The sequence below is a fragment of the Haliotis rubra genome, unplaced genomic scaffold (genome assembly GCF_003918875.1).
Source record: "Haliotis rubra isolate DU_JTF1 unplaced genomic scaffold, ASM391887v1 Scf631, whole genome shotgun sequence".
Classification (NCBI taxonomy): domain Eukaryota; kingdom Metazoa; phylum Mollusca; class Gastropoda; order Lepetellida; family Haliotidae; genus Haliotis; species Haliotis rubra.
The window spans coordinates 528,310-541,282 of NW_025767337.1; the positions used below are offsets into that span (position 1 = coordinate 528,310).

The following is a 12,973-nucleotide window of genomic DNA, read 5'->3' on the forward strand; positions in this document are numbered from 1 at the left end:
ATTAAATGTCTCAAAATATATAGGTGGCATGACCACCCGATCGCGAAGATCGACAGGACTGGATATTAAAGTGTTATGACATGCCGTATACTTCCCCAGTATTATTGCCCTAAAGGATTATCGTATCTTAGCTGATATCTCTATCCCCAAGCCCGACCCCAACGATCGTCTGCGACACACGTCCAGGTTTTGCTTTTGAGACGAACCCTCCTATCTGTTTCTTTTTATAGTGACAGTGAGACTCCATGGTAGGTACATCCTTAATAGTTTCAGCAAGAAAGTTATTATTTTTTACGCCAGCTATCGTTTAAAATGAAGCTGCGTCTAATTTCAAATTTGTCACTTAAAATGTGTCCTTTATAATACAATATCGTCGCACACTATTTTGCATACAGCCTTGGTCTGTTCCAAATACTTCGTTTTGGACTTAGAGAAAAATCGCATTGCTCATTTCTGCACTAATCTCTCCTCAGTAAAGTCCATTTTCTACGTTTCTTGTGTCCCTACATTTGAGACTGTAGTTAGGCCGAACTTAGTTTAAGAGATATTTCACACTTGCACATATCAACTACATAAATTGTAGAGATAAATGAGAAAATACAGTTTTTTTTCTATTGATAATAATAATAATAGGCCATTTATATAGCGCCTTTCCACGTCACAGGGATATGCTCAAAGCGCTTCTTATTTCCGACAGTACTTTAGTATGTTTGTGATCACTGGAAGAATGATGTCCAGGTGTTCCATCAGAAACTTATTCGGCACAGGATCTAAAATACACATACTTTTCTTTAATGACATGATGATCTTCGCAATGTCTGCTCTGCTGAATAGCTCTAATACACCCAATGGGCAATATTCCGGAGTTCACGTGGAACAACTTCTGGCCAGTAACTGGTGTAGAGGCAATGCTCTTCTTGATAATGTCAATCTTGTTGATGAAGAATTCACTCAAACTGTTTCCCAAACCTTTCCTTGTTGTCATGATGTGGTAATGTCGGGTCTTCCTTCTTGCCGAGTAGAGACCTCATGTAATCAGTTAGCTGTCTAGGATTGCCTGATTTTCTTCTGACAGTGTTCCTGGGTACTTTGTGTTGAGCATTTCGGGAATCCGGGTAGATTTAAATTATAGATTCAACATATATGTCTACATTCATCACTTGGTCAGTGATACCCTACACCTCACACCACTTCCTGTCTGTGTATGTTATTTTATACCGCAAATGGACCAGCTCTTCATGGAACAGAAAACATGTTTGATTTTAAATTTCTTTATTGTACAGCCACACCATTGTCAAGTCAACGTGAAAATCTATGAAACGTTTCTTTGTATAATTGGCCAATTCTACCTCAGGAATAAGCAAAGTCACTATGATCATTTACACGTAATTATCGTCCAAACTTTCGCCTACATTTGGACACACCAAACGGTGTCGGGGTGGTGGTTGTAGTTGTTGGGCAAATATATGGTTCATTACAGGTGTTGCAACACAGAATACTCTTTACGTCAGGCCTGTAGTTAGGACACTGAGCGGCGTCACAAGCAGCAGTTGGATCATCTCCTTGAGGACATCCCTCTGAAAATGTTCAGATACACATTATGTAATGCTAAAGATTACACTGGGTATCCGAATCTTATGAAATTATATCCATATTAGCTTTGTGTCTATTCTAATAACTGAGTTTCTCGTAAATCAATACGTAGCTATGAACACATTGGGGATTATTACACAATTGATTCCTGTAAAAACAATGTTATTGTTGTTTGATACATAGGTGTGTTGCAACGCGTTCCTACTGTTATCATTTTATTGACTTACAGACTTACTCAATCTAATTCTAAACTAAGTTGGCTCTGTTATCTGGTGAACCTTTCTGAAATGACGTACATATTTTAGAAATTACTTTACAAATGAATTACTTTAGTTGTGACACACATTGTTATTTAAAAATGAAAAAACCGTCAAAAGCCTATGTCAGTAGTTTTCTCATTCAAGAGAAGAAAGTACATGAACATATGAAACAAGCCACATGATGTTGGTACCTACAATAATCACATGACAACATGCCGATACTGTAACGAATAATCATACTAGGGTGATTTTCATTTGTGCGAAATAAACACTGGCCCGCTAGTAAAAATCCAGTCTAAATCTCCACAGTCAGCGGCCCGACTGGCTAGTTAATTTTCATGGGGTCATTTTGTAAATATATCACACTCTCCGTCTTGTTGATTTATAATACACTTTTAAATCATGCTGGATTATGGCCTGATGAAAATATTCATCATATTAGCAGCTTAATGATGAAACCCGTGTGTACATTCAAATTTCGGGCTAGTGAATTATTTTGTGGGCTAGTAATTTTCAGACATAGCTAGCCCGACTGGCAAGCACAATTTGGAAACTACTTCGCATAATGCTGACATAATAGGATATGAGTATAACGATGACAAGTATCGATGGAGGGTGAGGTTAAAAGGCAATATGTATTTGTACAGAATGCGATCAACTGCAGTTAAGAGGTGTCTGATATTACAGGGGCTGTGGGGTAGCCAAGTGGTTAAAGCGTTTGCTCGTCACGCCGACGACCCGGGTTCGATTCGCCACATGGGTACAATGTGTGAAGCCCATTTATGGTGTCCCCCGCCGTGATATTGCTGGAATATTTCTAAAAGCGGCGTAAATCCAAACTTACTCACTCACTCTGATATTACAGAATCATCAGTGAATATATGTCACAGACTACTGAAGCCATCAATCCTTCCACGTCAATGCCTGTTTACCTTAATGTTCAGTCAGAACGCTAAATAATCTAAACGTAGTCTTCAATTAGATCAGCAAATTCAAATAGGCCAGACCATGCATTGTACAATGTAACTCTGCATAGTTTCAGACCCGTGAAGATCCGGGTTAGAATTGATCTTCAGTTACCCATGCTTGTCGTTAGAGGCGACTAACGGGATCGGGTTATTAGGCTTGCTGACTTGGTTGACACAAGTCATCGTATCCTAATTGCGTAGATCGATGTTCATGCTGTTGATCACTGGGTTGTCTGGTCCAGACTCAATTATTCACAGACCGACGCCATATGGCTGTAATATTGCTTGGTGCGGCGTTAAACTAAATTCACTCACTTAGATAGTTTCGCTTATTCCATATTTCTTGTATCCAATGTTTTGAAATAACTGTTTACGGCCTTACATTCAAGGAGGGTCTTACTTCAGATTTTGAAAGTATCAAAACAAGTGTCTCGTGTGAAGATATGTCACTTTAAACAGGTGTCGAAGCGCGCCGGAGAAAAATCGGAAGATGTGAGTTCATAAACTGATATAAATACAAATTACCACCGACAACAATAACCTTTACTAATGTAACGACAGAACTGCAGCATATCACTTATAAGTATGGAGTATAGGGACCCGACAGCTGAGCCTAGTTAACTTGAATATCAAGATATATTACACCTTCTGAGTGTATTATATACTACAAACAAATTTCATTTCACTCAAACTCAACGAGTATTGAATCAGTTGCTTCACTGCTTGTCCATCATGTCGTTTAAAGTGCCCATTAAGCACACAAAAAGTTGCATTTACCTTAGAGTATAAATGACCTCCCCAAGTTTAAGTTGGTGTATGACTATCAAAGTTTAGGGTGTTCCCATACTTTTTGTTTGTAGTATATATTAATTTGTCATATGAGTTTAATTTTATGAGTTCAATGTGTGAGACATGAGACTTTATGTCGGTATTTTGAGGCTAGTACAATAGATAACATTTCTGTTTGATACAGTGAGAGATTAAATGATTTGATAGTCTCCGTTATTAATTTGCATAAACATGTATGACATTACCACTGTTCAATGTCTGAGTGAATATTAACATATTGACATTTTGATAACCCATTCATTATGATACTTTAATCTGAGGTCAGGATACACTCATTTTCTGCGATACAAGTTTCTCCAAATTTGGAATGAGTCGATTTGTCAGATAAAGAGACTTGATTTACAGATTAAAGAATAAAAAGACATATATCAATCTTACCTCAAGTTCAAACCCAACACTACAGCATGATGACATATTTGAACAATACGAACTGTGTCAAATGAATTGCAAGAGACCGTGCCAAAACGATCTACCTATCAGAATTGTCACTACTTTGTCAATCATATTTCTTTCTTTCTTTCTTTCCCGTAAATCACTTCTGAAAGTACCCACACACCCACGATATCAAACTATCTTACAGCACAAAATATAGATGAGAACGTTTAGAAATATCAATTGACGTCCAATACTTTTGGAAAAGCAACATACCTGATTTATGTCATCTTAATTGTTGTCCGTTTCTTAATATCCGAACTTTACTTTACAGGGTATGCGTACATAGGGGAACCTCTATCTCTGTACGTACAAAGGGGAACCTCTATCTCTGTACAAGCAATCACATGTCTTACCAACAGTAGCCGGAGCCTCAGTGTTTGCTACACAACGCCCAGCTTCACACCACTGTCAAAAAAAAGTATGAGGAAATCTTGAACAATACATTCATGATCAAATTTAAGGCATTCTTCTTTTTGCTTTAACATTTGCACGCTTCCTTTGACCGTTTAATATGAGCATAATTACACTGTACTCCAACGGTTTTACCTGTGTCCACTGTGATAACGTCAACAACAAATTCAGTTTCAGGAGATAATTCTCAACAAATGTTACCTTTCCATTGCCACAGGAGGTCCTCGGAAATGGAAAGATCTCCAAACACTGTGATGGAACTGCAGGATTAATACACCGGAGAGAGATGCAGATGCTGTCAAAACAGTTCTCGATCTGTGCTGTTTCCTCCTAAAAAGTCAATCATGATCGAGGTAGCTATGTGTAGTTATTTGCCTATCCTTAATACGATGCTAAATCAGTGTTGAAAATCGGGTAACTACAGATGGCTAAAAACCCGTTATTTATTATCACTACAGTCGTGGGAATTATTGCACACTACAGTTTTTATAATGTTTCCTTTCGTTTTAGAATAGCATATTATTTATGTTTTCAATTTCCTGTACAGGACGACAGCATTAATACATCTTGTGCCCTCATATTTGATCAGACATTGGGAAAGATTGGTGCTGTTGTTCAGTGGTATCTTATATCCACTGCACACAGAAGCCTTTTATATCTAATTGACGCGATGTGCCTGGCGAAATCGATTTGCATCTATATTTTACTTATGTTGATGAGGTTTATGTCAAAAGACAAGAAGACGAGAATTTATTCGGTATCAAATATCATTGTGAATCAATAGTTACATGATGCACAGCTTTCATTTCACGTTTGTGTTATTGCTTAAGACACCTTCAGATTGTTATGAGGCATCATAGCACAAAAATATCAAAATTCAAATCATTATGTCAACCGAAACTTTAAATCAGGTAACGGAGTACTTTGTAGCTCATCCTAACGTCTGGTATTGATTCCATGCCCTGATGATCACACCTTTGCTGATGCCTTTGCAGCCGGACGCAGTTTCAAGCATGAATCTGCCTAATACTCCGACGTCTTTGACGTGAATTTGAGGGGAAATGGGCTTTAACGTCGTACGTGAGAATATTTCGCTCATATGACGACGTACAAGCGTATGTATGTGTGGCTGCTTCTACTAGCCCAGAGATGATCACGTTGTTGATCACTGGATTGTCTGGTCCAGACTCGATTATTTACAGACCGCCGCCATATAGCTGGAATATTGCTGAGTGCAGCGTAAAACTAAACTCAATCACTCACTCTACTAGCCCAGGCTTAATCTGGTTCTATAGTGCTAGCTCACTGAGATACCATGCCGCAGTTAAGCATGAATACCTCACTCCGACACATTATACTGACTCCGAGCCGACCAGTCCTTGTTGTACCCATTAATGCCGAGCGCCCGACAGGGACCAACAAGTATGACGTGAAGGTGGCATAAAGTGTATTCAGTTGTTGCAAACCTCAGTAGTACTTGTTGTGTACACATTTTGTCACCGTGCATTACACCGTATACATGACTACATGCCTCTGTCAGCATGAGTGAGTGGGTATGGTTTTACGCCGCTTTTAGCAATTTTCCAGCAATATCACAGCGAGGGACACCAGAAATGGGCTTCACACATTGTACCCATGTGCTGTCAGCATGAAATGGAGTGAGGGGGTGAGTTATGATTTTACGTCACATCGGTATTATTCCAGCCATTTTGTGAGACAAACAGTTTTATGCTGAGAATAAATATAGTAATACTTTTTGTAAAATACTGTCAGCAAAGGACAGTATAACAACTAGATTATCACAGATTAATTAAAACTAGTATGAGATCAGTTTAAAATGCTAAGTCAGTTGTCAACAACACAACATAAAATCAGACTATAGATCGCCAGCAACTGTCGGTAAATAGCCATGCAAAGGACCATGGGACTTTCAGTGCTTTTGCTACCTGCATGGACCCTATCAGGATCATGAAATGGAGGTTCTGTGCCCAATGATAACGAATAAGGGTATTGAAAAAATCTTCATTTGTTGCTTGATTCTTGTGTTTGAACCCCAAGATCCGGTTTCTAAATAATGACGTCATGTTTGATTAAAACATATTGGTTAACAGTTTTAAGGGTGAATGTGTCACGGTATCAAGAGTATTGTGAAATGTTAAATTAACCACGGTTATGTCTAATTTAAACTTAGATAAACTTGAACTTCAAATCTCTTCCTAATCAAGATTTTATCTTAGTGTAAATGACATAAATATACCCTTTTCCGGAAGAAACAATCTATTCCATATAAAAAAAAATATCAGATAAAAATTTATTTACCCTGCAAAACCTTGAAGTTAAACCCACAATAAACCGGCATTGTGCATCGGCATCAAAGAGCTGCCCAGATGGTCCTCGGTCTATGGTGGGTAGGTTTGAATCTTGACGAGTGCACGCTGCAGTCCTAAAATCAGATGCCATACATCCGAAACCATTATAATGCCTTCTTATGCCTTTTTCTATTGCATTACAAAGTGGAAGGAACAAGCACCATTTGCAGACCTTGAAAGAACATGGAAATACTGACAACCAAACTTTTCAATAGTTGTGTGAAGGACTTTAAACATTTTGTACTCAATTTTGTTTTATAGAAAGCACTTTCTAAGGTTTGAAATGCGGTATATTCGCTTCGAAAGTATGGAGTGTTTCTAGAGAGGATATCTCGTTGAGATCAAGATTATGTGGCACAGTAGGCTATGCAGATGATGAAAATGCATTTTACTATAACGTTGCACTTCAACATGTCTCAGTATCACATGACATTGTTATCCTTATCAACAACAGTAACTCCTGAAGAAAAGAAAACAAATGGCTGAAAGGAGACATACTGTAGAGTTGTGTTGAACTTGGCAATACTGCATGGTGAAAAACGAACTAGATTGGCCAAGCAAGGAATCGGGTATGGCATCGGGCGTGACAAGAAATGCGGTCATAATAAAGAAATTCGCATCTGAACACCCCTCTTCGCTATCGTGGAGAGCTCCAATGCTGAAATGAAGATAGAGATTTCTCATTATATCAAAGACTATTCTGTTAATAGCGTATGTACTTGGAATGCCAGGTCTTTATGGATCACCAACTTCTTTATTGTACACCAGAGACGTTTCGTTATAGATACTTATACTCTTTTCAAGCATAATGCTTGAAAACGTTATAAGTATAAGTATCAATACCGAAAGGTCGCTAGTGTACAATAAAGAAGTTGATCATCCATAAAGACTTGTCATTCCTATTACTTACAACTTCTAGAATGCCTCAAATAGTGTACTTATACCGCGCAATACTCCACACCACAAATTACAAAGGGGCATGTTCAAAGCGCGCACAAGCAGCTCAAGATTATTACCACCGATAACCCAAGCTGCCTGTTAGGCGCCAGAAGGTTATTGTCAAATGACTTTCCAACCCGGTACCCATTTTCTGCTGGGTGAACAAAGGCAATTTAAAACAAATTCACTTGCCTCAGGTGAGGCACCATATATAGACCAGGTTATATCTTTTATGTCTTTTGGCAACAGATAAATACCACATTGGCTTTGATAATGTCTAAGGTATTCCTCCAGATGGTCGGCCATACTATATGGCACAAAAGCCAAACGAATGGAATGGAAATCATATAACCATTGTCATCGAATAATAGCAGTTACAAAAATGCCATATTTATAGCCAGTGTCGGTCTCTCGTTTTTAGTATCAGAACCTATCTTTGTAAACAAATGGGTTTCATCTTAAAATAATAACAGAGAATCTTCGTTAAAGGGGCTATAGTGCCTGTATGATCTCGCGAGTCGCTACTTCCGGAACTAATCTGGTTTTCGGCTCCCTTTGCGCGCCACAACCTGTAATATGCGAGACGGGGCCCAGCTTACTTCCTTTACCAGATGACAAGCGTATATTCAAGAACCAGTTCCGGTTCCAAATTGCGGGGGGGCGGTGGGGAAGCCTCGTTGTTAAAGTGCCCGCTCGTCACGCAGAAGACCCGGATTCGATTCCCAAGATGGGTACAATGTGTGAAGCCCATTTATGGTGTCCCCCGGCGTGGTATTGATGGAATACTGATACCAGCGGCGTAAAACTAAACTCAATCAATCAATCCAAATTGCGCGACCGCCTAATATGACTTTACTAGACCGGATCAAGTGTCAACAGCTGTGACAGCCGTAATAGTTTGCTACGTTGGGGATGGTTAGATCAGAAATGTGTTCTTCCTGCAAGGATTACCTGTTCCTTACTGTCAACTGACAACCATGAGACCATTCGAAAAGTTACCCTTTTAAATTTCGAAATATATTGGCAGCAACTTTGTTTCAGGTGCATAGCAGGAAATGAGCTTAATTAACAATGCTAGCAAATAAACTTGTTACTTACTCACCACCCGACATTATAAGGAAATAAGTGCACCATCAAAGGGAATGAATGGTTGTAAAACATATTTTAGTTGACAGAATGAGTTAATATGACAGTGATCTGAGACGAATGGTGTTTTATTTATACAAGCAGGAAACTATGATATTTTACCACGTATTTTACCATTCCACTTTTAAAGCCTACTTTTATTATTTTCAGTTTTGTATTGACACATGACTTTTAATACGATATACTCGTTCGTCCCGTAAAACATTTACTCCTCAAAACAAAAACGACGGAGGGTAAGTCATACCTGTGTCCGAGCTCATGACCTGCAATCTGGGACTCGAAGCCGGCCAACTGGTTCTCATTAAGGGAAACAGAATAGTCTGTACACAGAGCGTCAACGAAGGCGAGACCTTAAAGGATGAACGCATGCATATCAAAGTCGTTTCTGAAATTGTGGTCTCTAATATACGGAGAGACAAATCTAATCTGACTCATTATGCATTTATTTACTTCAATGTATGTTTGCGATTTTAAAAGAATGAACGTGTATGTATACTTTTCGTGTGTATGCGTATAAACATAAAATCTGGTGTGGATATTCACTGCATTTAAGCGAAACAGCGCACATCCTTACCAAATACTTTCGTAAACGCAAAGGAAAAACAAACAGGTCAGTTTGTTTTAACAAATATGCCGACAATAATAATGCCACAAGTAAATAATCATTAATAACAAAACTGCTGAATAGAATACGGGCTCAGTTTCATCGTACAGAGCAATACTGCGTACCTGTTATCAGCTAGTCGGGACTTAATAAAATAGACTATTAGTAGGACCCATTCACCCATTCACTCACTCACTCACTCGCTCGCTCGCTCGCTCGCTCACCCACCCAACCATTCGTTCGTCCATCCACCCTTCCATCCATTCATTCATTCATTCATTCATTTATTATAAACACAAATCAAATTATTTGGTTACCTAATTAAATGCCACGGTATCACTTGCACTATTCTTTCAGTTGTTTTTTTATATGCGTGATACAAGGTACAGCTTAACAAAACGATAGCGGATCCATCGCATGGTACAAAGAAAAGGAGGTCGATGTACATTCACATCATGGTACAGATGACAGCTCCAGCTGGCAAATGTAGAGTCATCTTATACTGACAGAGTATATTAATCGCAAGATACAGGCAATCTTGTTGTGTATGTACCGTGTGCCATTGTCCGTGAAACGAGTATTTGTACAGTAACTGTCCTTGAAGTACATCTTTTTTCGATGAAAATGCATGTACATAATAAATTTGCAATTAAATTATAAGCAGTTTTCTCAAGATACAAACCTAAGCTTAATGTTATTTCTTGTATGTATTACTTTTGCACCCTGGCTTAGCAAGAAGTGTATGCATACGCCATGTATAGTGGAGAAAACAGATCTGTGATCTTACTTACCTACGATGGACGTGCCAGCAAACCGATCCCACAGGACAAGTCTACAGAATAAACATCATACATGGTCTTGTATTACTACACCAACTTCTAAATGCCTTTGAAGAATTTCATACATGGTTACTGACCTGAAGTATCATGGTCAGAATTAATTGTGTCATTGCACGGTTTACTAATTTACACACGTTCTCAAACTTCAAATGTGTGGATGTGTGAATGGTTCTCACAGTAACACTAGCATCATAAAGTTGCATTTGTATGTTGTTGTCAGTGTTGGAAGCAATTAGTTGATCCAGAAACTTGTACGTATATGAATTTAGTTCGTTTGACTAAGGTTACCACATTCAAGGCCTCAGTAAAGCTTTCAAGAAGTTTTATGGTAGACATATGGAGGACATTTCCAAATTTAATGCATCAGTGACAAAAATGATGTCAATTCCCTATTTTGACTTATAACATACGTTCCCGAATTATTTCAAGTGAACAAATGACTAGAATTGGCATATGTTTATGACGGGTGCCACCGGTGGGGCAGGATACGCTCACCTTTTCGCGAGCACCTGGTATCATCACTATTTCATTGTGATTCATAAACACATGCTCTGTCATCGTATCGCATGGTGACAATCACTGGATTGTCTGGTTTAGACCCGATTTGTTTACAAACAGCATCATACAGCTGTAATACTGCTGAAACAATTATATGTTCATGATATAGTCACAATTGTATAATCGACTCTGCTTTGGGCAGGGATTTCTTATGAATGTGGAAAGGGTTTTGTCGCTTCTATTAGTGTGAAACCTACAAATACCAAAGATATTAACAACTGTATTATGAAATTAACTATGTTAACAAACCAATACACTTCACTGCAAAAGAATTACCATAGCTGTACGAAATTCGGAGCGGAAGTACAAATTCTTTCAATGGCAGTACACAATAAAGTAGAGGTGGTAATGGCAACAAAGTCAATGATAATTTAGTATTCACCTAGCAGAAGCTATGATCAAGCATCCAAACAATCCTGGAACGGATATCCAGGATCAGTGAGTGAGTTTAGATTTGTCGTCACATCGGCAGTATTTCAGTCATATCGTGGACAATATGCATCAATGACAAATACATTTCAACAGTATAAAATCCTGTCGTTGGAGGACAGTATAACAACCAGATTATCTCAGTGTTTTAAAATTACTTTGAGGACAAATAAAATATTATAGTAAACCATCAGTTGACAAACACAAAATAAATAGCCAAATCGTGACCACACGAACATTTTTTTTCACTGACTTCATTAATGAACCAATCTTTATACAGCTTGACATAATATCCACACGCCTATAAATGTGATAGACGAAAACTGCACAGATTATTATTTGTTACGATGTACCTTGATCAATACCTCTTAGTTAACATACTTAGGTCTTTTACCATCTGCAACGTGAATGCTACACCTATGTCTATGTACCTATAATATTAATCCTCGTATTCTGTACCTGAAATGCTATGGGGACCTTATAACACTTTGATACAGGGTTGTTATAATAAAAGCTCTAGAAAAAGTATGCAAACTTTTCCTAAATGAATCTATAACTCGTGACTTTTGAAACGTACGTGTTATGGCAAAAAACGTTATGTTATGTTTGTCTAATTTGTAAGCATCAGAATATTATACAATTACAAAACTGATTTAGGTATGAGGAGCCCTCGTAATATTTTTGTGTACTGTTGTGCTATATGGTAACTGTTGCTGCTGTAGCAGTAGCCAGCCCACGCTTCTTGTAGTCACACCAACAACCATTCTATCAACATCTAGCAGATACAGATGCAGTATTTTTCAATTTTCACATAATAAGAATGCTTCCCCCTTACTTCGGGTGGGTATTTAGGAATAGGTCTTATAAAGCATATTGTATTAAGACAGTAACTATTGAATATATATTTAAACCATTTTCTTATGTTGAACAATCAATAATTGAAGTATACTCAGCAGCAAAAAAACACGTCAGTTGGAATTCAAAATTAGATAGGCACTGTAATCAAATCATTACAGAAATGGACATAATAAGCGGATCAAAAACATTGTTTGTGTACAATATCTTGACACATCAATGAATAACTCATTCACAATTTCAAGACACTACGTTAACGTTTGCAGTCCATTCAGACTCTTGACTGCAGTACCTAGTATGATCACCACGAGCGGCAATAACTGCAGCACAGAGTCTATGCATGGGGTGCACCAATCGATTGATGAAGGTCATTGGCACCTGGAACCACACTCTGAGAAGGGCGCAATAAATCGGCAGTGTTTGGCCTTGGTATCACATCAGTCTCCTCTGAATTTCATCCCAAAGATGTTCAATTGGGTTCAGATCAGGATTAGGGGATGGCCACTGCATAATGTTGACACCGTTCTGCTGTAGGAAGTCCCGTGTAGCTCTGGCAGTATGGGCCCGGGCTGGAAAATGTTATTCCGGTGACGTGCGAAATGTGGTATGGCATGGGGTCTGAGTGCTTGGTCGATGTAGCGCACCGCTGTGATGCCGGCTCCTCTCTCTGGTTCAGGCCTATTCCACCCCATACCATGATGCTCGCACCTCCCCATGA

The 12,973-nt window shown here is 38.5% G+C and overlaps 2 long non-coding RNA genes across 2 annotated transcripts; both read right to left on the bottom strand.

Moving 5' to 3' along the window:
* Window positions 1-1,321: 1,321 nt before the first annotated feature.
* LOC124256607 lies at window positions 1,322-4,830 on the bottom strand. Its single transcript, XR_006893005.1, has 3 exons — window positions 4,718-4,830; window positions 4,459-4,510; window positions 1,322-1,577 (listed from the first exon to the last, which is right to left on the bottom strand). It is a non-coding gene; the product is annotated as an uncharacterized LOC124256607 (long non-coding RNA).
* Window positions 4,831-6,852: 2,022 nt separating this feature from the next.
* LOC124256614 lies at window positions 6,853-9,287 on the bottom strand. The gene is made up of 3 exons (XR_006893008.1): window positions 9,215-9,287; window positions 7,384-7,543; window positions 6,853-6,959 (listed from the first exon to the last, which is right to left on the bottom strand). It is a non-coding gene; the product is annotated as an uncharacterized LOC124256614 (long non-coding RNA).
* Between the last annotated feature and the right edge of the window lie 3,686 nt (window positions 9,288-12,973).